The sequence below is a fragment of the Zalophus californianus genome, chromosome 8 (assembly GCF_009762305.2).
Source record: "Zalophus californianus isolate mZalCal1 chromosome 8, mZalCal1.pri.v2, whole genome shotgun sequence".
Classification (NCBI taxonomy): domain Eukaryota; kingdom Metazoa; phylum Chordata; class Mammalia; order Carnivora; family Otariidae; genus Zalophus; species Zalophus californianus.
Genome location: NC_045602.1, coordinates 83601631 through 83629207, shown reverse-complemented (window position 1 = coordinate 83629207; position 27577 = coordinate 83601631).

Genomic DNA, 27577 nt, shown 5'->3' with positions numbered 1-27577 from the left:
GCTTCTTTACCTCTTTGTGGCAGGAGACCAACTTTCATTGACATGTTTAGAGTAAAAACTAAACATCTTTCCTCAACTCTGCTGTTCCCTGGAGGTTCCTCTCTCCCTCTTACACAGCACACGCCAATGCCTGGCCATTCCTTCAAATTACATATGCTCAAAATTTATCTCTTTAATTCCTCCTTCCCTCTTGATCTACCTGGGAGGTATCTCTCTGGCCATCTGACTTGCATTGCCATCATTAATCCAAGTCCCAATTAAGTAACTTGTGCATCATTACAACAGCCTTCTTTCTGCTCTGGTTAGTGGATAACTTCTGACTGTTCTGATCTGTTCTATACATATTTGTCAGATCAATTACCCACCTGTCCCCAAATACGTCTGATTCCATCATTCTCCTGACCAGAACCCAGTTTCCCCAGGAGACTATTGTAAAAAAATTTGAAAGCAACATGGCTGTCTTTGAAGGTTTGACACTCTTCTTCAGCCTCATCTTTAACCACTATCCAAAATGAACCTAATATGGCAGCCATTCCCACAAGACACACCGTACTTAGTCTTCCTGCATTCTTTTTACTTAACCTGCTCTCTCCCCACTCACATTCCCTTGTCCAAATCATACTGACCTTAACAAGCTTTTGTCTGAAAAGCTGCAGCCTCTCTGACCGCCCATATCATTTTGTTTGTATTCAGACATCTTGCCTATTGTCTACGCTTCATGCTCCTCATGGGCAAGGATGATGTCTATTTGTCTGAAATACTTCTAGCCCCTAGAGCAGGACAATGCAATTAGTCGACTAACCAAATAGCTGCTGGATAAGGAAGAGATATGCCCTTCTTTGTCTAATACAACTGGTTTATAAAACCGGGGTATATCTAGATCCTTTAAACTTGTTTTTGTTTCATATACAGTCTTGGATTTTTTTTTTAAAGATTTTATTTATTTATTTGACAGAGAGAGACAGCAAGAGAGGGAACACAAGCAGGGGGAGTGGGAGAGGGAGAAGCAGGCTTCCAGCTGAGCAGGGAGCCCGATGCGGAGCTTGATCCCAGGACCCTGGGATCATGACCGGAGCTGAAGGCAGACGCTTAACGACTGAGCCACCCAGGTGCCCCCAGTCTCAAATTTTTGAATCTGAGAAATTTGTATACCCTTCTTTCTTCCTGCTCTGTTAGTTGTTGGTGGTGGTGGTATCATAGTTGTTATTCTGTAGGAGTGCTTACAATCTTGTGCTATTTGGTGAGGGAGAACATTTTCAGCATGACTTCCCAGGATTTTCAGATATTATCACGAGTGTTTTTGTCATTATTAATGCTTGTTACAACTTTTATTTCCCTAAATGCCAGGGCTTATTTCCTTTTGTCTTTAAGCCTGGAATCCTGCTGTGAGGTTCTTTATTACTTAGAGCCATAAATATGTGGACTTCTACCTCTGGGTTTGGTAATTTAAGTGCAAAGTCGAAGCTGTGATTTTTATACTTCCCTGATAATCTAATGACAGTTGGATTTTTAATGTTAACTAGACGAAGCCAAAAGAATGCTCAGAAATTTGTTCAAAATGTTTAAGCCCCAGACAACAAAGCTCCAGGCTTCTATTTTCAACAAGTCCAGATTATTCTGATAGTAAATATTTCATTTTTCCCCCAACTGGATTAACCCTGTTTGGCATCTCCTATCAATTTGCAGCTTTGCCATCCTCAAAGGTGATTTCTAAGGATTTAAACAAATACTGTAACCATGCTTCTAGTTAACTCTTCTACACCTCTGAGAAGAAATTTGTGAATAAATGTCATTCTCTTTAAAACATGAGAAACAATAGGATCACATTTTTATTGCAACAGCAAAACAAGTTAGATAGCACAACTGAAATCATCTAAGTAGCATGGACTCGTATGCATGGCGGGCCCACGATAGTATTTGTTAAATTCAGTCACTTGACAAATACTAATTCCACCAGTCACAATGTTCAATAAGACTCCTTCCTTCCTTCTATCCTGTGGATTTCACTGTTCACTGGGTGGAGACAGGGAAATAAGGGATCATTTATAAAAGACTCTTCAATAGAGCTTATGCCATAAATACATAATGGGGGGCGTGCCTAACTTTGCTGCCAACTTCATAGAGAAGTAGAAAAATGAAATGAATTTTAAATGATAAATAGGAATTTTTTTAAAAAGTTGGAAAGGGTAGCAAGAAAAAGGTAGTCTTCGAGATAGTAGAGCACATACCAAAGCATAAAGTTGTGAAAATACATGGCACTTTTTTTATTAATTCAGTCAAATTACACACTGGATTGCAAACTGTGCCTAAGAGCCTTAAGTATTTATTTAATTACTTTTATAGGACTAGGATTTTGCAGATGATACAGAAGAGGAGTGGCCTGACAGAGGGAAACAAGGAGGGTGAGTTGCTGTGGGAATTGAGGGAAGCCAGAGCTTCTGTTTAGAGAAATGCAACTGGTTTCCTAAAGTGCAAAATTGGCATGCATACAAGGCAGTGATTATGGAAGACTAGTCCGTTCCTGGGGAGGTCTTGAAAAATAAATTAAAACAGTTTAGAATTTAGAGTCTACTATCACTTGTTCTTAGCCAGGGTGGGCACTGTCTGTGGAGTTCTTAACGAATGCCTCTGATTCGGATTTAGTAGCTCCAGCATAGGGCATCTGCACTTCCAAAAATCCCCAGAAAGACACGTGTCCTATCTCCCAGGCTAGGAACCAGAGGGGTGCCAAGAAGTCATTGTGTGCACCATGCAAACAAGAACCACAGTTTTGTTCCAGGAAAATCATTCTTCACCACAGAGCACTGATTCTCAGCCCCGGCTGCACAGTAGAAACTTCTGGAGACCTTTTCATCACACGGAGACACAAGACCCATTCCAGACTAAATCAGAACCTCCTTTGGTGGAGCCTGAGTGTCTGTATATTTTAAAAGCTCCTCTGGTGATTTTAGTGATGAGAACCATAGAATAGGGTTGGAATAGAATAGAATAGAATAGAATAGAATAGAATAGAATAGAATAGAATAGAATAGAATAGAATAGAATAGAATAGAATAGAATAGAATAGAATAGAATAGGGGTTGACATGTGAAACTGAGAAGCCAGTTCGGGTTGGTTATTGACAGGAAAGCCTAAGTGTCTTAATCAATTTAGGCTTGTGAAGTTACTGTTTAAGGATTATTCACTATGTTTACAAATATGTTAAGATATGATTTTGCTGGAGGCTTTCCACTAAGGGTAAATCCCATTGCCTCCTATAATTGCTTAGACATTAACATCTGTGTTTTGGGGGCACCTGGGTGGCTCAGTTGGTTAAGCGACTGCCTTCGGCTCAGGTCATGATCCCAGGGCCCTGGGATCGAGCCCCGCATCGGGCTCCTTGCTTGGCGGGAAGCCTGCTTCTCCCTCTCCCACTCGCCCTGCTTGTGTTCCCTCTCTCACTCGCTCTCTCTCTCTCTGTCAAATAAATAAATAAACTCTTTAAAAAAAATCTGTGTTTTGTGTCCATTAATCCCACTTTATTGTGTGAATATATGATGGTCTCCCTCCCTGGCATGCCAACTAGAGAAAGTTAAAAAGAATCTGAGATAAATTCTAAGGATCCTGATAAATGAAAATGTAAAACCATAGTAAAATGATAGGTTTCTCTTTATTTCAAAGTTAGAAAATCTGGGGATGGGGAATTAATGTAGAAGAACTAGCATTTGCTATAAGCCCACAATGTTCCAGCCAGTGAAGATGGACTTGTTGCGGGGAATCAGAAAGCAAAGTGTGTGATCAGGGACACAAGGAGTTTCCTTCATAGGACTTTTCACTTATTTCTCTGGCACCGGTGGCTTTTTAAGGGAGCCTGGCTGACACAGAGGTGACCTCTCTTATACCCTATTTCCAATCCCTAATTCTTTTGTTGGAAGAGATAGGATTGTTAAAATGAGACTGGAGGTTCACAGGAAAATGCATGATGTGCCAAGTGGACTTCCTAGCATGTTCCTCTTGTCTGTTGCTCTCATGCTGAGCCAGTTTCAGGAGTAGCTGAATCCAGGGGCACCAAGAGAAGAGTCATCTGTCAAGATTTCTTCTTTTCCTCTGCTACTTTTGGGTAGGAGAAAAGAGTCAAAGAAGAACCCAACATGTCCTGGAGTAATAAGCAATGGTACAATTTGGAGCAGAGGGGACACAAAAGTAGGCAGCAAGACTTAGTGTCATAGTTTCACTAAAGGATCTCTCAGTGAGTTTCTCACCCGGACAATCATTTTCTTCCAAGTGGTGTTGCTCCAGTGAATGCACAGCAATCTCTGGCCTGCCAGAAGGAATCCTACAGTTCTCACTGGACAGTGCTGTAGGTTGTGTTTCCAATGATGGTTGCAATGCCTTTTTAAAAATTTAAGTATGTCCTTTTTAAAATTTAAATTAAACTATTCATTTCAAGATAATTGTAGATTCACTTGCAGTTATAGGAAATATTATAGAAAGGTCCAGGAAACAATTATCCAGTTTCCCTGAAGGCTAACATCTTGCAAAAGTATACTGTAATATCACAGAGTATTGATCTTGATAGTCAAGATACTGAATAGTTCTGTCATGACAAGGATCCTCTGTGTTACTCTTGTATAAACACACCAACTATCCTCTCCTGATGCTGACCCTAGCAATCATTAATCTGTTTACCTTTTTCATAATTGTGTCATTTCAAGGATGTTATATAAATAGAATCACAGTATGTTGCCTTTGGAATTGACCTTTTTATTCAGTATAATTGCCTGAAGAGTCATCCAAGCAGTTCTCTATGTCAATAGTTCACTATGGTATGAATGTCCTCCGTCCCAAATTCATATCTTGAATCCTAGCCCCCCCAAAGTGATGGTATTAGGAGGTGGGGCCTTTGGGAGGTGATTAGATCATAAGGGCAGAGCTTTCATGAATGGGATTAGTGTTGTCCTAAAAGAAGCTCCACAGAGCTCCAGTGCCCTATCCACGATATGAGGACATAAGAAGTTTGTGATCCAGAAGAAAGCCTTCACCTGAGCTTCCTAGCACCCTGATCTTGGACTTCTAGCCTCCAGAACTGTGAGAAATAAATTTTTGTCATTTATAAGCTACTCAGTCTCTGGTATAGTGTTATACAACCCAAGAAGACTAAGATATATCTCTATTTCCTTGCTGAGTAGTATCCCATTTGATGGATGTACCACAGTTCGTTTAATCATTCATCTCTTAAAGGACATATAAATACACCTGCTATGAATATTTGTACACAGGTTTTGTGTGACCATCAATGTTCATTTTTCTAGAATAAATACCCAAATATATAACTGTTGGGTTGCATGGTAATTTAACTGTTTAGTTTCATAAGAAACTACTAAACTGATTGCCAGAGTATCTGCACCAGTTTCTATTTCCACCAGCATTGTGAGGAAACTGGACCCAGTTTCTCTGCGACCTTGTCAGTATTTGATGTGTCACTAGTTTTTATTTTAGCCATTTTGATAGGTATATGGTGATATTTCCTTATAGTTTTAATTTGTATTTTGCAAATGGATAATGAGGTTGAAACTATTTTTATGTGCTTATTTGCCATCTCTACATCCTTTTTTTGGTGAAATATCTGTTCATACCCTTTGTCCGTTTCCTAATTGGATGTTTTTATTGCATTGTAAGACTTCTTTGTGTATTTTAGAGACTAATCCCTTGTCAGATACATGGTTTGCATTGTAAGAGTTCTTTATATATTCTAAATACTGGTCCCTTATCAGATACATGGTTTGCAAATATTTTTTTCAGTAATTTGTCTTTTCATCTTCTTCACAGGGTCTTTTACAACCATTTCTAATTTTGATAAGGTCCAATTTATCATTTTTTAAATTATATTTTTGGTGTCAAGAACTAAAGTCTAAGGACTCTTTGCCCAGCCTTACATCCCCCCAATTTTTTGATACATTTGTCCCTAAAAATTTTATAGGATTGTGTTTTACATTTTTGTTTGAGATGCAGGTTGAATTAATTTTTGTATAGCGTGTAAGTTGTGTGTGGATGTCTCATGTCTAATTACTTCAGCGTCATTTGGTGAAAAGACTATGCTTTATCTATTGACTTACTTTTGCAGCTTTGTTCCATTCTGGATGGAATAATTATGGTAGATCAGAAAGCCAAGTGTATGATGATGGAGTTCCTTTCATATTACATCGTGTTTAGTCTTCTGGTATTAGTTAGACATATTTGTGAGAGTCTTTTTCCAGGTTGCCTGTTCTCTGTTCTGTTCCACTAATCCATGCATTTTTCTTTCTATCAATACCACAAAGTCCTGATTTCTGTAGCTATGTAGTTAACCTTAAGAGAGAGTACAATGACTTCTCCCACTTTCTTCTTTTTTTTTGAGATAGACTTAGCTTTCCTAGAGTTTGCGCCTTCCATATAAATTTTAGAATATGTTTATCTATGTCAACAGAAAAATCTTGTTGGAGTTTTGATGGAAATTGCATTAAACCCATAAATCAATTTGGGAAGAATAAACATCCTTGCCATGTTTACTGTGAGTCTTCCAATCTATGAACACAGCTTGTCTTTCCATTCATTTACGTCTTATTTGATCACTTTCATCAGGACTTTTTATTTTCAGCATACAGACCCTGTACATGTCTTGGGAAGTTTATACCTATGCATTTTATTTCTTCTGGTGTGATTCTAAATTGTATTTTTTTTTTAATTTGGGTTTTAGCATTGCTGCTATATAGAAAATATAATTACTTTTTGTATGTTGAACTTGTAGTCTGTAACTTCATCAAACTTATGAGTTCAAAGAGATTTTTATAGATTCCTTGGATATTTAAAGGAAATCATCATGTCATCTGCAAATAAGGACAGTATTATTTCTTACTTTACAATTATATTTCTTTCATTTATTTTCCTTGCTGTATTAAGGTGGCTAGAATTTGCAATTCTGTATTGAGTAAGAGTGATGAGAAATGGTATTCTTGCCTGTTTCTGATTTTAAGGGGATAGCATTCAATTTTAAGTATATTGGTAGCTGTAGATTTTTTTGCAGCTGTTGTTTATCAGGTTGAGGTGATTCCCTGTAGCATTCTTAATTCGATGAGAGTTTTTATCATGAATGGGTGTTGTATTTTGTCATACGATTTTTGTGCATCACTTAATATGATCATATGCTGTTTCTTTTTCTAGCCTGTTTATATGGTAAATTATATGGATTGATTTCAAATGTTGAGCCAATCTTATATACCTGGAGTAAATCCTACTGAGTCATGGTGTAAAACTGGTTTTCTACCATGTTGGATTTGACTTGCTAATATTTTGTTGTTGTTTTTTCTTGTCTAAGTCTATGAAGACATTGGATTGTAGTTTTTTTGTTTGCTTGTTTGTTTTGTTTTGTTTTGCTGGTCTTTCTAGTTTGGGTATCAAGATAATACTGACCTCATAAAATGAGGTGGAAAGTGTTCCCTCTAGTTCTGTTTTTGGGAAAAATTGTGTAAAATTATATTAATTGTTCTTTAAATATATGGTAGAATTCTCCAGTGAAACCAACTGGGCTTAGAGATTGCTTTCTGGGAGATTTTGAATTATAAATTCAGTTTCCTTAGTAGTTATATAACTATTCAGATTACCTTATTCACCCTTGTTGAGTTTTGGCTCTTTGTGGTTTTTGAGGAATTGGTCTATTTCTTCTGGTTATCAAGTTTGTAAACATAAAGTTGTTCATATTCTTTTATAATTCCTCTAACAGCTGCTATTTGCCATTTAATTCCTAATATTAGTGATTTTTGTTTTCTCTTTTTTTATCTTTATCAGTCTTCTTGGAGTTTTATCAACTCTATTTCTTTTCATAGAACCAAATATCTGTTCCATTGGTCATTTTTACTGTTTTGTTGTTTTTCAATTTCATAAATTTCTGCTTTTATCTTTCTTATGCTCTTCCTTCTGCTTGCTTTGTGTTTACTTTGGTCTTCTTCTTCTAGTTTCCTGAGGCAGGAGCTTAGATTATTGATTGAAAACTTTCCTCTTTTTACAGGAACAATTTACCTATCAGCACTGCTGTAGCTGCATCCCACATATGTCGATATGTCAGATTTCCATCTTCATTCAGTTCTATGCATAGATTATTTGTTTTGAGCTAATTAAGCTTCTGGGCCATTAGCTGTGGTGGGATTCTCCTTTGCTCTTCAGCTCAGCCGCTCCATGTCTCTCGGCTGGAGCTCCCCAGGTGTCTTTCAGCAGAGGAGAGGAATTTCAGGCCAGGGACGGGGAAGGAACAACCCTTCTCCTACCTACTGATTTTAAGCAGGATCTTCAATCATTCCCCTTTGCCTATGCTGCTCAGGTTACCTGGTGTTGTTAATGGGACTCCAGTTCTGTCCTCTGGAGGAATGATCCTACGTAGACTAACTTTTGATGCTAGGTTGGAGATCGGGCTAGGTCAGGCTTATTTTCACTTCTGCTATTGATGGTGGCCCTAAGATGCCCTGCCACCATGTTGTTCCTCTAGTCCTGGGGTCCCTGACATGTTCTGTTCCTCTTTGTGCCTTCGAGAGTTCTCCTTTTGTTGTTTCTTGTTCTATTTCTAGGGATTATAGTTGTACTTTGAAAGGGAAAACCCAGGAAAAAATGAGTCTGTTCTATCTTGTGTGAGCAAGAAGTCAAATAACTTACACAAAGTCTTCATTAATACTTCTTTCTCATGTCCAGTTAGCAGATCAGTTAGTAAAAAGGGCATTTGAGCTGTGTTGTTATCATGGATTTCTATTATCAGTCGATTATCAGGGAATGTGCTACAATAATTCCCTCAGTGAAAGCATGCTCAATGGTTGTTTCGAACCACACAGAATGCTGTGGGATTTCGGGACTGGGATAAAAATCTGCTGCTACCAAAGGAATTTGGAGCTAAAGAGAATGGCAGAGTCCTCTCATCTTAAGTACCCTGCCACCCATAATTGCAGGTCTCACTTTCAAGTTTGAAGGGACAATCTCCATGAGGCAATGTGCCTTAACCACTGCACCACTGTCCTTCACAACAAAGATCTTGATTTTCAGTGTTGCAGTTTTCAAGTTGTTCAGACATTCACCAGGACAGGAATAAACGTTTCATTTTCAAATAATGAAATCACCAAAGAGCCTGGCTTAATAAATGGCATGTCAAATTATAGAACTTGATTCTTTTGTTTTGAACATCTCCTAGTTATGACTGGAACATAGAGGGAATTATTCAGATGATTAAGAATTAGAAAAAGATTACACACCGGGATCTATTTGGGGAAATATCCTGAGTGATTTTGCTTAATTTCGTGCTATATCAATTCGCCAAACCATGCCTCTAACAAGCTCCAATATGAATAAGAATCTATGGTAGGCACACTGGTGACTCCAAGAAAAAAAAAAACAAAACATAAAAATCTCACTTTCAGGCCTCAGCTCTAATTGAAGAGATTTTACTAACATACCTTAAAAAGGGCCTATATACTACAGGACAGTGCATACTTAAGGGTCAGCGATTGGGAAGGAAATGGCTGTAAGGATATAGAAGTCAGAGGGGTCATTGCAGACCGGGTTGATAAGAGAAAGTTTCCAGAAGTCTGTAGACTCAGGACAGGTATGCTTGGGTGAGTGAAGGTGCGTGCCATGAAGAAAGGCACGAGGGTTAATATAGGCAAATGATATATAGAGGCCAGGCTATCAGCCAGTCTTGTGGGAGGAGTGGACTTATTTCAGATGGGAGTTTAGCTGAGGCCAGTTTCTGAAGAGTTGATTTTCGAGCTCAGGAGACCTCTATTTTCTGAGAACCTGGGGACTTTGTGATGTTCTGAACTGAGGAGCAGTCCACAAAGTCCTCAGGTTCTCAGAAAGAAGGCTGGTGTCTGGGGCATGGCCAGGACTGGATGAAGATGGACCTGGAAGGAACCACCTGAAATTTTGAAGAATAAGTTTTTGAAGAATAAATTTACTCTATAAGTGAAAGGATACATTAAAAAGTAAAACACATATCCACCTGGACAAGAGTGAATCTTTTAAAATTATGTTCACTTGTATTCTGTGGTTCGGTGTCAATGTTCACACCGAAATGCCCCTTCCAGTAATACTTTAAGTATGACTCAATTTATCCATGTACAGTTGAAAGTAAGTAATATTAAGGCCAGAATGATAAAATCAGTAGTTTGACTGTGACTTTGCTCTCTGACCCTGCCTGATATTAACCTTTAGAAGTCTTGACTGAATATATGGCATGAAAGAGAAGGGAATCGAAGTTAACACCAAAGTGTCCATTCCAGTTGATTGGGAGAACAATGACAAATGCATTGATTTTAATTTTTAAATCTTACATTCCTCTTATATTCATAAAAAGGGTTCATATCTTCTGCCAGATATCTAAAATAATATAAGTAATGTGCATTATAAATCAAAAAGCATAGATAAAATCTGTTAAGCATGTACTGGCAGTGTGAGAAGAAAAGCAGATAAAGTGATGGATTTGTAGGAGAAATGAGAGCAGATGTTGTGACCCAACAGCGAGGTAATGTCTCTAATGAGCATAAAGATGGCTTTTGATTGAAGTGATCATTACCTTAATACAATTCCCAAATACGAACAATATTGTCCAGTTGTCCGTAGGTTATGACTCCAGTCTGACCTAACAGAGTGAGACAAGTGTGTTAGGTACTGGTAAAAAACTCATATTGAATATCATATGGTGTAATTTAAGAATTTTATTCCTTATTCATTATATCATTGCTCTAGTGATCATTTTCAATCCAATATATAGCCGATATCAATTTTTTGTGTATTCGTATGTAGTGACAGTGATATAAAAATAATAAGGGAGATACTGATAACTCTTTCCTGAATAAAAATATGATCATGAGTGAGTAAATGAACATCTGCTATTTATCTGAGAACCTGATATAGGAAGAGAAGTGAAGCAGAGGAGACAATCTGTGGAAATGACTGTGAAAAGTCACCCCATCTTCAGTCTGGGCTTAAATCAGATCATCCTGCCAGTTTTGCTTGTTGCCTGAAATAATCTTTCATTCTAGCACACAGTTGACAAGAAGCACAAGAGAACAAATGATATGAGAGTAAAATGATAAGCCTCGCCTTCTGGAAATCATATGCGTATCTCATTTAAACTCATTTGAGCCCTGGTAAACTCATTAGACAGAGACCAATGGGCATGAGATTTACATGACGAAGCTCCAGGTAACTGCTCTGTGATTCCCAGGGACAATAAAATCAAGAGTGTGCATTTTTTTTAAATTAGGAGATAATGAGTTGTGAAATCATTATAATAATGTCTTTCTAAGTCAAAGCAGCCAACTTGCTGACATTAAGATTGTGCCATCCATAGTTTAAAATAAGGTGGATGCATTTCCTAAAGCCTACCACTTGGCTATCACATTCATTTGCTTCTTAAAAATGAAGGGTTTATTCCACCTCTTAAAAATAATTACAGACTGAGAAGTTGCTGCTGTGGTCTCCTACCTCCTTTGCTTCTCATCCTCTGGCTGCCCACCACTTCACTGGCAGTCTTACTCATGTGGAGAGGGCCAGGGCTTAAAGGACCAAAACCCAGCAGAGGTTATGGTGTTCTGGGGCAAGAGGGACCCTGAGTGATTCATCCGTGAAGGTGGTGATTCATTCTCTTGTGGTTACCTTTTGGGCAGATTTTAAGGCTCAATTAATACTCAGTGCTCAAATCATGTGTGATCTTTGGTTTACCAACCCCTGACTTTTCTCTTCCTTTCTGTAAAATCTGAGGTTTAGGTATAAAAAAAACCCCAAAAAACAAGAATACACAAAACACAAGAAACAAACAAACAGAAAACCACGGAAAGGAAAATGTGAAGGAAGATCCCAAGTGAAACCTCTTCATCATTCCCAAACCAATCCACAAATACCGAGGTAATGTTTAAAAAAAAAATCATTGATAACAGATTGGACAAACCCATGCTCTGCCGAGCCAACATAGCCCTTAGCTTTCCATGTACCCATTCACCAACCATGGACTGAGCACCATTCCTCTGGTTAGAAATAAAGAAATGACTTCAAAAAGCATAGCTCCTGCTTTCAAGGAGTTAGCTGACTAGTTGCAGAGCAGAGATGGTGTGAAAATAGTAGATATTGTTACAGAATAAAGTGGTGGGGTCAGATCCCAGTGACTACGAAGTGCAAAATCCCAGGAAAGGGCAGAAGAGGTTACTAACTCTTAGAACACTCCGTAATGAGGTTGAATTTCCTGCTGGTCCTTGATCAGAAAATATGGTTTCAATAAAAGGAATGGAAAGAGAAGGGGCAGAAAATTAGCTGAGGGATAGAGGAGCCTGGTTAATATTATGTTTACAGATCTTAGAGTTGAAAGTAATCAGAGCCTGTCGCAGACATGGCTACTGCCTTGTCCCATTAGCCCTTGGTCCACCTGTGAGCTCACCCACAACCTAGGAGCAAAAGTTTGCCATCCCTGAGGGATGGCGTCCCGCCTAAGCCCTTGTGTCTCTCTGCTTATCTGCCCAAGGGCTTTTTGTTTGTTACAGGAGCTTGCTGAGCCCATGGAGAGGACAGTCAGCAAGTGTCTGAAGGTTTCATGCCCCTAGGACAACCCTCAGCCAATCAAGAATGGAAACCAGAGGACAACACCCCGGCTTTTTCACCCCTCATTCTACACAACAGATCCTCAGAAAGTCCCCAGAAGGGAAAGGGGTGGCAGAATAGACAGAATAACGGCCCCAAAGATATCCACAAACTAATTCCGAGAATTTGTGAAATATCACCTTCCATGGCATAAGGGACTTTTCATATGAGATTAAGCTAAGGATCTCGAGGTGGAAAGGTTATCCTGGATTATCTGGGTGGGCCAATGTGATCAAGAGTCCTAGTAAGGGAGAGAGGGAGGCAGGAAGGTCAGAGACAAGAGATTTGAAGTTGTTAAAGTGCTGTTTTTTTTGTTTTGTTTTCTTTTTAAGATTTTTATTTATTTATTTGACAGAGAGAGAGAGAGAGAGCACAAGCAGGCAGAGTGGCAGGCAGATGGAGAGGGAGAAACAGGCTCTCTGCTGAGCAGGGAGCCGAATGCGGGGCTCAATCCCAAGACCCCAGGACCATGACCTGAGCCGAAGGCAGCCACCCAATGGACTGAGCCACTCAGGTGCCCCGTGCTGGTTTTGAAGTTGGAGGTTGGAACGTGAGCTAGGGGTACAGGCTGCCTTCAGAAACCGGAATAGGCAAGGAAACAGATTGTCCTCTGGAGACCCCAGAAAGGAATACAGCCTGGCTGACACCTTGATTTTCCAGGGCCTTGTCACCTTACTCCTGAGTTACCAAAATAACCTAACTGGTGTCCTTGTTCACCATTTATCTCCATCCCAATCCAGCATGCACCAAACTAACAGGTTACTCCTGAAACCCATCACAGAAACCTTGAAAAACTCTTGTGACACTGATGGCACTTAACAGAGTTGACTTTGCCACACAGACCCTGGAGCCCGGCTATTTACTTACTTACTTACTTACTTTATTTATTTATTTATACATTCTGGGGCTCTTGAACTTTCATGTGTAAAAAATTCACTTATGCTCTAGTAAGTATATTAAAAAGTGCATATTTTCAGTCTCTATCAGTTGAGTAGACTATGTTGCCATACCCGATTAGTGACCTTCCTATAGTCAAGCCTTTACATTGTGACTTTGTAACTACTCTTATCAAGAGGTAGTCTACTTTTCATATAGGGAGTAGCTAGTTGTTACAACTTCTGAAGATTCTGATTCTGTAGGTAGATGTAGGGAGAGGCTCTTGACAACTCATTGTGAACAGGTGATTCTGTTTTAAGACAGGCCATAGACCTCACTTGGGCAGCACGATGGGTATTACAGGTCAGTTTGAAAGAAATTAGCCTCAGGGGGAAAGATATAGCCTGTTAAGGTTGCATAGGCCTGACTGTGAGCTTGGAGAACAGTGAGAGCTAAGATTACTAGAATGACCCCTAACTGAGTCGGACCTCACACTGGAGAATGTGCAGGTGCCCGCGCCACACACACCTGGAGGGGCCACTGAACCATTACCCTGGCACAATATCTGTGAGAAGCTATTCTGTTTTAGGAATAAAGATTTAATAGATTTGTATATATGTACTCATATATTTATTGATTTATAGACACCAATATCCATATTCTATTATTTTTTGACATGATAGCCTGTAAGCAAAAGCTTACTTGGAAGCCCAGCATATAAAGCAGATACACGTGGTAGAAGCAGATGGTTGTGTATCTACCCAAGCACTCTGTCTTCCTTTCCCAACACTGCCCCCCTCAAGGCTGCTGAGAGAGCTCTGTGGACCAGAGTTAGAAAATCAATGACCTGCAAGATGAAATTAACATGCCTCAGGCTGGTATGCAAGGCTTCCATAATTTGGTTTTATTGTTCCCGCTATTCATTGCTGCATAAAAACCACCCCAAACTTAGTGGCATAAAACAACCACTCCTTCCTTACGCTCATGGAACCTGTGGGTCAGAAATTAAGATTGCACAACAGGAATGCCACATGTCTGCCACTTTGGATGTCTGGAGCCTCAGTTGGGAAGACTCAAATATCTGTGGCTGGAATCTTCTGGAGGCTTGCTCACCCACATGTCTGGTACCTGGACTGGGATGAATGGGAGCCCCAGTTCATCTGGGAGAGTTGACTAGAGCATTTCCATGTGGTTTCTCTATTTGGCTTGGGCTCTTTTTCATCAAGGTAGCTGGGTTCCAAGATGGAGTGCTGTAATCAGGATTTTGTAGACAGAGAGTGTTTCAAGAAATCTGGACAGAAGCTGCATGAACTTTTATGAAGTAGTCTCAGAGGTCTCCTGTACTTTATTGATCATGGCAGTCCCACAAGTCTGCTCAAGTCCCATGGGAAGGGACACATGTCCCATTATTTGATGGTAGCAGTGTCTATATTACATTGTGGGATGGGGGACATTGACATTGCCACCTTCAGAAAATAAAATCTACCACAGTCCATCCTTTGGCCACAGCCATCCTTACTCATACAAAATGCACAAACACCCCCAAAATCTCATCTCATTACAATGTCAACTCAAGGTCCAGGATCTCATTGACTAGATCAGGTCCAGGTGAAGAGGAAGCTTGCCACACTGATGTCTTTGAGTGCAGTTCCTCAAGATAAGTTCTGCCCCCATGGTGGGGGCATCAGAAGATATCCACAGTGACATTGCAGAAGAGCACAGGGCATGGAAAATGCTATTGTGCCCATCTCTGGAAAATACCACCTGCTATAGTTAGCTTTTCAATCTTCTGTCTGTTCGTTTCTAATGTGAACCTTGCATCTTCTCCTAAAAGTGTCATACTTCCCCAGGTTTCTTTGCCTTTGTACACAAAATTTTTCCCTCCTAAAAAATGGTCTCCAGCTCTTCCCTGCCAATCAAAATCTATTTCCCTCAAGGTCACCAAAATGGAGTGGGGTAAGGGTGGTTAACATGATCAGATTTGCTACCTAAAATATTTTGTTGGCTGGGTGGTATGGAGAATAGATCAGGGTGAGACCTGATGTGGGTACCTTTGAGTAGCTTTGATTGGGGTGTTGGTATTTGGAGGATTAATAGTCCTGAACAAATTCAGGTGTCTCAACATGCAATAGACACTTAGGCCAACCCCACCTTATAACATCTCATATTTCTGTAGCTTTGATTCATCATTAAATCCATTGATGTATCTGGTCATACAAGCATGTTTGTTTTTTCACTGAATCCATATGGATTGAATCCATATGGACGGAATCCAATCCACTGAATCCAATTCTTGAAATTGGAATTTGCATTTGTACAATTTTAAGTGACTAATATATTAGACATAGTGGTTACTATTCAGTTAGTATTGATGAAAGAAAGAATTAAAAAACATACCATCAGGATGACAGAGATGAGAGGAACCCCAGAATTGCACTATATCCTTTGAGATTTGGGTAGTAAAACACCAGCCCAAAGGGATGACCCCTGGGTGGTCATTAGCTGATCACCTTCTGGAAATATCAGAATCCTCAGGGCAGAATCACTGCAGAACATTAGATGACCCCAGGGCAGATGTGTCAGATCATAGTCAAGAAATGGGATATTCAGATATAATTCAGTCAGACATGAACCCTTGCCTGCTCAGATGGTACAACGTTGGACTCTTTTACATGAGATACAATAGCCCTTAATGCTCACATAGTGAGAGAGGAATTGAACCCTGGAACAGTCAAATCAAGACAAATCGCACCAACTCAGTGCTTGTCCTAAACCGGTGTATGCAAGCCCTGAATATACCTATGGCTTCTCCCTTCTCACATCTGTGTCTCAGGGACCCCAGAGTGAGTTGTGGAGCATGGTTTGGATCAACACAGTTGCAGAGAATATTTTTTCTCCACTCTGACTTCCTTAAGCATTTGGGGTATCTTGAACGTAACCTGTGCCAAAAATTGGACAGACCCCAAACTATCAACCTCGCTATCCTTGGCTGGGTGTTCAGTGAACTGTGTGTGAAGGTTTTTCTTTCTTTTTTCTTCTCTTTTTTTTCTTTTCTTCTTTCCCTTTCTCTTTCTTTCTTTCTTTCTTTCTTTCTTTCTTTCTTTCTTTCTTTCTTTTTTCTTTCTTTCTTTTCTTTTCTTTCTTTCCCTTTTCTCTTTTTTTCTTTCTTTTTCTTTTCTTTCTTTCTTTCTTTCTTTCTTTCTTTCTTTCTTTCTTTCTTTTTTCTTTCTTTCTTTCTCTCTCTTCTTTTTTCTTTCTTTCTTTCTTTCTTTCTTTCTTCTTTCTTTCTTTCTTTCTCTTTCCTTCCTTCCTTCCTTCCTTTTCTTTCTTTCTTTGGATGACAGAGGTTCACAAGCCACAGAAAAAGATTTGGAAGTGGTATTTCCAAAAAGGCCACAGATCCTGGCCTTATGGCATTATCTGGGAAAGTGCATATATCCCAGCTTGTTCTTACAAATCACTATCTCCTGCCTGTGAGGTGAAGCCACCCAGACATTTCTAACCATGCCTTAGTGTCCTCTGTGACTATGTCAGTACATGGCTTCAGACATCTTAGAAGTTTAAATGGTAAGGGCTGTTGATGGGTTGGGGGATTATGCTTAGGGATATCCTCTGGGTTTGCAGCATAGATGGAGGGGTACAAGGTATCTTACCTAAGGCTAAGCTCAGAAAAGAGTTGGCCTCTTGCACATCTCCATGTAAACTGGTTTAAATCCAGTGTTTCTCACAATCAATCCTGGTCCACAGCAAGGTGGGACCCTAATCTTCCCCTCCCATGCTCAACCTCTGCACTCAGTTCCAGAGAAAGGAGTTAATGCTACTCCTGACCACAGCCATTGAGGGGGTACTATAGGGTAGGAGACGATGCTCTGTCATGTCATGTTACTTTTATATCCTTGCTTCTGATCATATCAGGAGAGGAGTTGGCACTTTCCTAACCACACATCATAAAAGGTGCACAGTTCAAGGGTCAGGCTCCTTCCTCAGTGAGGACCTTAGTCCTGCTAGATCCCAGCAGCTATTGAGATTGGGATCTGAATGGGCGATGAGGAAGCCACATGCTACCAATCATGTCCACATGAGTTTCCCTCATGTTTGCTGCCCCAGGAGGCTTGGACTGCATGCTACTGGGCAGTATGCAAGACACCAGAGGCTGAAGATGCATTCTCACTGTAGGCAGGTTTACGAAGGCAAACACTTATTAACAGGGAAATCGAGCCCAGGCTCTGAAACCTGGCGGAGCTTCTCACTGCAGGTCATCAGAAGCCCAGTGCTGCCATTGAAACTCTAAGATGCTGTGGAAACCCTGCTGAGCATATCTGGAACCACAGAAAATGTCGCCCCTTTGGTGCAACCTACTGGTTGGCCTGCATCTTTGCTTAATTAATAGAAAGGACTCCTTAAAGTAGCCTGATTGTTCTTTGTGCTGCATTTTTAATGTGTGAGAACCTGACCATGAAACAATAAAACTGATTTCAGTATTTTCCTCTTTGGGGACCTGGTCAACAAATACTTACTGGGCATTAAGCAACCAGTCTGCCATGTAAGCTAGCTGTTTATCGTCTTGCATCACAGTCCAACACCTGAACTGGTTACCATCCTAAATGGCTCCACTCTCTGACTTTCCAGAATGAAGAACATCACGCTCAGTATTAAATACTTATTTTGGCTGTCTTGGCATGTGATAGCACTGAATTCTTCCTGGCTCTGGAAGATATTTTGTGTTGTGCATGCTGGAAGGGCAATGACTTATTTTGTAACCCCTGGGGGACTGCACGTTGAAAGACATGTCCATCCATTAAAACTGTTTTATGTGCAATGATGTAGAGCTGTTCTAGGAGCAAAGAGTGAAACCACAAAGCATTAAATTAGTCTTCGGTTTCACGGGGTCTTACAATTTGATTGAAGAGGCCAAACTTTTATGCAAAAGAGAATTAAACAAAGATAGAAATATTTCCAACAATGTTGGATGGAGAACAAGTGAATCACAGTGATCAGAGATGTTCTATGTTGAAAAGAAGAAAAAGAAATGATTCAGTGTCCCTTAGATGTGAAGAGGTGCACCAGCCAACGTGACATTGAAGCCTTTAATCAAACTATTACAGATTTCCATGTATACTATTAAACAGATATTGACTTTCATGAGGTTATATCAAGATTTATTGGCCCGAGAGGTAAATATTGACTGATAAGATGTTGAGGTCAATAATTACCTCCAGGGACAATAAATCTTTATATTCACAGACACACAAATTCAATAGTCAGTGTGGTTTGTTATATTAAACACAAATTCCAAGTCATTAGAAAAATCTGGAAATTCCTTTTCATAACCATGAATTCTGACAGTTTATAATTCATTTTAAAACAGCATATTTTAAATCAAATCTGATCTAACTCCAGAAGAGAAAGTTGGTTTTATTTTTAATCATGTCCTCATGGAAAAAATCACTTTATATATGTCTTCAGGTTGACTAATACTATTCCAGCAGCTAACCTGGTAATTGCCACATGGTAGGTACTCAATATACATTTAAAAAAATGAAATTAGTCTCACGCAATTTGGCATTTAAATTCTTAATCAACACAAAAGTTGATTAAAAAATATGTTAGATAACAATCATCAATGTTTTAAATTCATTTACTCTTTCATCATAAAAATACTTATTCAGAACTTTTTTAGGGTAAAGGGCATATCAGGTAAAAAGATTTATACCGCTGATGAAATTAGAAAAATTTGGATTATTTATGTTAGTTCTTTACCTGAAATTTATTCAGAAGTTTATTTTATTCAGAAATTAAAATTTCAGTCCTTTTAAGTTTGGCATTAAATTTAATAATGCCTGAAAATACACCACATACCATCATTTCAAAGAGCTAATTTTTATGTAGGTAGTCAATTATTTTGAGAGAATGTATCTAAACATTGATTACATCCAGGTCATTATAGTATTGCCTTATACCAGGGACATAGCAGAGGTAACAGGCAGATAGTTTTGGGCTGGTGTTTGGGATTGCAAGCAAACAAAGGGGGTAATAACAGAGATGAGTACTTTTGCTTCCTCAGAAAAGTAGGACATAGGCACACTTTTTTATATGCATATGATCCGTCCTTTCCACGTACCCTCCAATGTCCACACAGCTGACCACTCCCGCTCCATACACCAACTCCACAGACCCCTGTTGTCAGCTTGCTAACATCCTTTTGTAGCAAGAGATGAAATGGCACTATGCAGCTGTGGTTACGCTGGGCATTGGGCACCACGTGAGAGATTCAAAAGATGTCTCAAAAAAGCACAAAGAATGATCAAAGGATACCCAAATGCCAACCTCCTGGATTAACAACTGTTAATAATGTATCGAGTTTTGCTGTCTTCTTGTAAAGTAATAAGGATTATAGGTAACAATTTAGTTGACTTTCATTGTTGTCTCTCCCTTAAGAGTAATCACTATCATAAATTTGATGGTGCTCCTTCCAGTATATTTTGTATACTTTAAAGCATACACATCCATACAATATTATTTTACTCGGGTGCCTAAAAATTACTTACATTTCTCATAAATATTATATACATTGTTCTGCATTTCTCTTTTTTCACACATTGGGTTTTCTTTTTTTTGATATCTAGTCAAAAAACTTACTAGAATAATTTGTGCATGGGCTGACTCCCTTAAGAGTCTTAGAAACAGATGGGGGAAATAATCCACATTCTACCACTCTCCCTGGTGCAACAAGAATCAGTCCTTAGATCAGAATTTCTTAAACTGACATGCATATGTACTGTGGAAAAAGAGATGGATGGACCTTGGGGAGATATGTCTATGAACTTATTGTGTGTGCATGTGTGCGTGTGCTCATGTGCTTTACAATGTGTATACACATAGAAGTCTATCATTTCTGGGAAAATGCTTCATATTTCCCATCTGATTCTAAAAGGATTCCATAAGTTTCACTTTTGTTGGAACCCCTTGTTAGGAGCCCTAATTAATTGCAGTGCCACGACTGAGGTAAAAGATTTTTGATACTACAAGGATGAAAATAAGAGGTGACATGCCTTATTCCATCCAAGCTGCTATAACAAAACACCAGAGACTCAGTAGTTGATAGACAACTGACATTTATTTCTCATAGACCTGGAGGCTGCAAAGTCCAAGATCAAGGTGTCAGCATGGTCACTGCCCAGTGAGGGCTCTCTTCCTGGCTCACAGCCAATGCATTTTCACTGAGTCCTCACATGGCAGATGGGGCTAGGGCTCTCTCTGGAGCCTCTCTGATAAGGCACTAATCTCACTCACAGGGGGTCCACCCTCAAGACCCAAGTACTTCCCCAAAACCCAGCTCCTCATATTATCATTTTGGGGGTTAGGACTTCAACAGTTGAATATTTGGGGGACATGAACATTCAGACCATTGCACTATGCTAATATCCCCCATGCTGGAAAAGATAGTGTTTTTGAAATCATGAATACACCTTCATTTTTATGTAACTAATTTTATAAGCTACATGTAAACATTTAACCGACAAAATGGAGTAATTAAATCAATGATTACATCTTTGAATTTTAGAATTAAGAAGCATCCATTACTAGAGGCCTAATACAAGGGATTCAGTGCTTACAGAGGTGGCTGATTGAGTGGCCTTTTAATTATTCCTATAAATTATCTAATCCAACCTCTTTATTTTATAGGAAGGGGAAGCTGAGGCCTAGAGAACTGAAGGGATTTATGTATTATCACTTATTTTAGATTCAAGATCATTAAAGTGTCATGAAGAATTTCAAAGCCAGTTTGGTGGAGGAAGTGAAAGAGATACGATCTTTCTATTGAAATTACCTTTGGAAAATTAACTTTCTTGTTATTCTCTGGACCAGTTGGCTTGGGAAAACCTGAAGCTGCGGATCTGGAAGCATGATGCAAAAGTAATCTGTACACACGATAAGCACTTCATTTGTTCAGTTTTCTGGCCATAGACACAGATGCAATCATCTAGTAAGTGTGTTTCAGGATGCATCTGCTGGGAATCTCAGAGGAGACCACAGGTAGAGACGTCCTCATTGGGCCATTATATGCTTTTAGTCCTGGAGAAATGGGGTGTCAGTAAAGATCCTGACTTTGTATTTTTGTTTTTTAATTGCTGAGAAGGAGCTTTGAGAGAGAGAGCGTCTTCCCTCACTCAAATCAAATACCCAGCTACTTTTGGAAAAATAATTTTAGAGATCGGAAGAGTAGGAGAAATTCATCGGGTCTTTTAATTTTAGGTTAAAAAGGAGATAAAAAGGTAGTTGAAAGATAAAAAATAAAAAGAAGTTGAAAACTTTAGCGAGAATCATGTTGATGGTGGTAGACCTATGGTCTTTGCTTCTCCGTACTGCAGAGTTTGGTAGAGCTCCATGTGACTGTTCAGAATGTACACGAATGTCAGTGTTAATTTGTGGGGGTGGAGAAAGAGCTGTACGCACAGTTAAAATGAGATTGTGAGGGTAGAATTCTCAGCTAATGTTTCCAAATTCCCACTTGTAGGAATCCAGCGTCTCAAAGTCTTGATTACTGTGATTAGTAATGGAAGGACTCCAGTTTCCACAACAGAATGACCAGAACTAACAGCAAAGATCGCCAACTTTATTATGGCACTCACTACAGGCATGAGCCTCACTCTTGGATTTTTCTGCCTTACTTTCCTATTTATATTTGCACAGACTCCCCCCCCCTTTTTTAAATTTTTATTGTTATGTTAATCACCACACATTACATTAGTTGTTTTTTTAATTTTTTATTGTTATGTTAATCATCATGTATTACATCATTCGTTTTGGATGTAGTGTTCCATGATTCATTGTTTGTGTATAACACCCAGTGCTCCATGTAGAGCGTGCCCTCTTTAATACCCATCAACAGGCTAACCCATCCCCCCAACCCCCTCCCCTCTAGAACCCTCAGTTTGTTTTTCAGAGTCCATCGTCTCTCATGGTTCCAGACTCCCTTTTTCAAACTTTATTTTTTTTTTCCAAACTTTATCTTTTAGGGCAGTTTTAAACGTACAGAAAAATTACAAGGTTAGTACAGACAGTCGCCATGTCTTCCACATCCAGTTCCCCTGTTATTAAAGTCCTGGCACGTGTGTTATATGTATGGTACATTTGTTACATTTAATGAGGCTGGATTCATGCGTTACTATTAAGCTCAGTAGATACTTTATTTCCATTTCGTTAGTTTTTCCTTTATGTTCTTTTCTGTCCCAGGATCCTATACAGTATACCACATTTCACTTCCTTGTAATGTCTCCGTAGCTCTGCTTGGCTGGGACGGGTTCTCACTTCCCTTGTTATTTTACACCCTTAACAGTTTTGATGGATCCTGGTCAGTTACTTGGTAGACTATTCTTCAACTGGGATTTGTCTGATGTTCTCCTCGTGATTAGACCGAAGGTATGGGTTTGGGGGAGGAAGATCAGGGAGGTAAAGTGTCGTTTACATCACATCAAGGCTATATGCTAACCATACACCGTGACTTACCACCATCGATGTTGACTTGAGCACCTGGCTGGGGGTTCAGCTTTCTCCACTCTAAAGTTACTCTCCTCCCTCCCCTCCCTTTGCATACTGTCCTCTTTGGAAGAAAGTCACCATGTGCCGTCCACACTTAAGGAGTAGGGAGTTAAGCTCCACCTTTCTGAGGGTGGAGAGTCTACTAAATTACATGGAATTCTTCTACAGGGGAAATTTGTCTCTCCTTTTTTATTTATTTATTATTCATGCAAACATTGTTTTTGAGTATCAGTAGGGACTCAATATTTATTTTGTACTTGGGGTTATAATCCAGTCATACTTTATTCTGTGGCTCGGATTGTTCCAGCGTTGGTCATTGGTGTGGGGGAGGTGGTTTTGATTGGCTCCTGTATTCTGTAAGCATACCTTCACCATTGTGGGTTGTTGTTATTGTGCTTCTGAGCATCTTCTTGCTTTCTGGAACTCTAAGTTGCTCCAGGCTCATCTTATATATTTCTTGCTCCAGGCCTGAAGTACTGACTCCCCTTTCATAATTATTTAAAATTTATTATATAGTGTAATTGTGTGTGTGTGTGTGTGAGTGAGTGATTAAAGTCACTGGCTGGATGACTTTCACTTATCTCTTCAGGTTCAATTTCCACCCTTTTTCACCTGCTCTGTATCCAGACAAGCTGGCCTGTATAGCCTGATAAAGATGCCCTTGCGTCTGGCTTACAGCTAGGCCCTGACCATGCGTGGGGGGAGAACAGGGAACACAGGCAGTGAGTCTGGCTATTTATTCCTTCCTTTTTTCTCTGCACTAGGGGCCTCCTGGTGCATGCTTGCTGAGGGTCTCAGCTCACAGCAGGCAGTCCTCTCTACATGGGCTTCTCTGTCTCCAGAATCCCCAGCCTCCCCATGACCCTCCTTTCCAGATTTAGGGGTAAGAAGCCCTGCTGCTAGTCCAGGGCACTGCCCTAAATCTTGCTTTTGTACACAGTCTCTTTATTAAACTTCCTGAATATCCTAATTTCATTGTATCATCTCTTTCCTGCTGGCACATTTCCCAATATCTTTTTGGAATAAGGTAATAGTATGTTGGAGGAGAATAGGAAGAAATGAAGGAAGAAAATAGTGAGGGAGAGAGGATTGGAGTCATAACAAGGGTGCCTGGGAGAGAAGGAAAAAAAAAAGTGATCAGCTCATGCTAACTTGAAGGAAGACACTTGGGTCAATGACAGAGGATAGGTTGCTAACTTACAGTCAATTTATATATTCTTATTCTTCTCACACTAAAGACTCATTTTAGGTCCATGCAATTTTGTTTTAGAATTTGACTTTAAAGCTAATAATTTTAATATGTGGAGTTATTATTAATAACTCTTATGGTATCCTGACAATGTGTTAGACACCGAATTCTCAAGTAGCTTAAGAGCAAACACTTCTTATTAGTACAAAACAACTGTGCAAGTTCCATATTTATGCATTTATGAGGTTTCATATTTTCATATGCATTGCTTTGGATATCTTCTTAATGAAGAAAGAAACCTCATCATAGACAGGTTTTTAGATTTTGCAATAAATATGATGAAACTGTGTTCTCAGGTAAAAAGAATTTTGAATCTCCAAGATGTTTAGCATGCTTGCATTGCATTATAAAATTTCTGATTAATACTGAAATACACACACAGTTAATTACTTATAAGTCTATAGATATATCTTTATTGCATTCTAATGGTGTAGGTAGGCAGATATGTATTACCTAATTCAATTCTCAAAACAATCCATCCTGTTAGAATGTGAGTTTTATAATGAGTAAATTAGCTGGAGAGACTAAGATACTTGCCAGAAAACACACAAAGACAGAAAAATCACACCACTGGGAGTGGAACAGGAGTCTTCTTAAGTATAAACCCGGTGCTCTTAAAATTACACTATTAGTTAATATTAGCATTTACTCTTTTGGGGTAATTAATTTATAAGTATGTGGTACACTAAAATATGAAGTTCATTTCTGTGAAGGTTTCATTTTACACGCACTAAATTTTTAGTTAGTTTTGAAACAACTTTCACTCTCTGTACTGTTTCAAATAAACGAAACCTTTTTTTTCCAAACATCTAAAATAGTCTATTACTGATGCTCACATTTCACTGAATGAGACAGAACAACTTGCTGGAACATGCTTTCATGGTTTTGATTACCATTTGGTGGCAATTAAATTTGTTAATTTTGGTTTTATTTCAGTGAAACAAATGGCCAAAATTATATTTGTGGGAACAAGAAGTAAAAGCATATTTTCTCCTTCCGAAGTTTGAACTGTGGTCGTTTATTTAACCTGATCAAAACTTTTGCCTAGTGAAAGAGAAAGGAGGCACATTGTTTTAATCTGAGGGAAGCAACTAATCTGCATATATTCGCTACAAGAGTTCACACAGAACTAGGAAAATCAGTGTTAAGAGAGACTCTGTCTTGGACAACTCCTTCCCTCTAATTTAAGTAATGATATACTCACAAAGCTGTAACGCAGTTCTTTCTTTCATTCATTCCACAAATGATTTTTGAATCATATAATCCAGCAGAGACTTTCATGTGTCACGTGTTCCACCAGGCTCTGCCATCTTGTACATAAATGCCATGTTCATGTAGTCAGTACTGGTAATTATTGCGTCTGAACACACTTTTCAACCATGTTAAACATTTAAACTGTTCAGGACGGGAAGCTGTGAATGGCTTCCAGGGTCCAAAAGAAATCAAGCTGAGAAGGCCCTTTGAGAGGAGAGGTCTTCCCTGTGACACCATCTATGTGTATTCTAGGAGCCCGGAAATAGGGGGGATGATGACTTTCTCAAAGTCACAGAGCCAAAGCAAGGACCTTTGTCCCTTGACTCCCAGATCTATTCTCCAACAGGATTCTGGTTTGCATGGGATACTGAGGGAGTCATTCATTCATTCATTCATTCATTCATCTGTTGTTTTGCTGGATGAACAAATATTATTTAAGCATCATCTCCAGATGGGCCACTGGGTTAAGGGTTGGGTGTTCATTGCAAACAGAACAGAGTAGACATGCCCCTCACATGGTGGCACTTCTGTTCAGTTACTCACCAGATCTATGGTAAGATACTCACTACTAAGAGAATATTAAGTAGCTCAAATATAATTCATTAAATGAGTAGATTCATCTGTGATTATGGGAGAAACTATAGTAAAATGATCCCTAGAGAACTGAATAGCAAGACATGAGAGAGAATAACAATGTCCAATACTGTGTGAGGAAGGTGTGGAAGGGGCAGCCTGGGTTAGGCTTCTCTGTGGATATAATGCTGAGGTGTAAACTGAATGATGGGAAGGAGTCAAGTGGACAACAGGTCGGGGTGGGTAAGTGTGTTACACATTGTTTTGTTTTTTTGTTTTTATTTTTTTAAAGATCTATTTATTTGAGAGAGAGAGAACATGAGTTAGGGGTAGGGGCAGAGGGTGAGGAAGAGAGAATCCCCCGCAGACTCTCCACTGAGTGCTGTCTGACTGGGGGCTCAATCCCACAGCTCTGAAATTATGACCTGAGCAGAAATCAAGTCTCAGATGCGCAACTGACTGAGCCACCCAGGCACCCCAGAACAGGGTATGATAAGGCCTTGAGTTTGATGTCGTGAAGGAATGGAGAGAGGGTATTTTTCTAATGGAAATCCATAAATTTATGAAGAAACAAATAATGATAGTAATGATAAGGATAGTATTTATTTCATGCTTACTTTGTGCCACCACGTTCCACATTTGTACAGACACTAATTTATTTAATCTTCACACAATTACTATGGAATGATCCCATATTAGACAAGTGGACCCTGAGGATCACAAAAGTTAAAAATCTCACCTCAAATTCTACATGAAGAGCCGAAGAGATAAATTCCAGCTAGGGCATGTGGGTCTGTGTGCCTGCCCTCAGCCACAATCCTGCATTCTTCTGGAAAGCAAAGCAAGTTGTTGGTATTTTATGCTCTTTCAGTCCTTCTCCATCCTTGGAGTTCAGTTTGTACAGTTGGGAAAAATTCCTCAAACCCCCAAACAATTTGAATTTATGCCTTGTCATACTGCATTTGCTTAATGAATGCAAGCCTCTATATTTCCTTTCATTTGTGGGTTTATGAACGTCAGCATCATACTTTATATGTGGTTGGATTTTTTTTTTAAGTGCCTAACCTGCCATAATTAAAGATACCTACTTTGGAAAAAAACACTTCTCTCTTACTTACAACAATCCAGCACTAAACATCCCAAAAGAAAAAAAAAATGCGTAACCCGTGCGCTTAGACAAGCAGCCGCGGTCTATGTTTACGGTTCCTGCTACTTAATATGTGGACCTTGCCCGTTTTCTGGGCCGGTGCTCTTCCCCTAGGTTTTCCTCTGTATCATTTTTGTGGCTGCTTCATTTCTATTTAATATTTGCTTATTTTTTATTGAAATCCCCAGTGTAGAAACCCACAAACCAAACAAATACTAACGGAAAACCCGGAGCAGCTCAAATGTCCTTGGAGGCAGTCAATTTTTGTTGTTGTTGTTTGTTTGCCACCATTTGTCATCCTCTGCTCA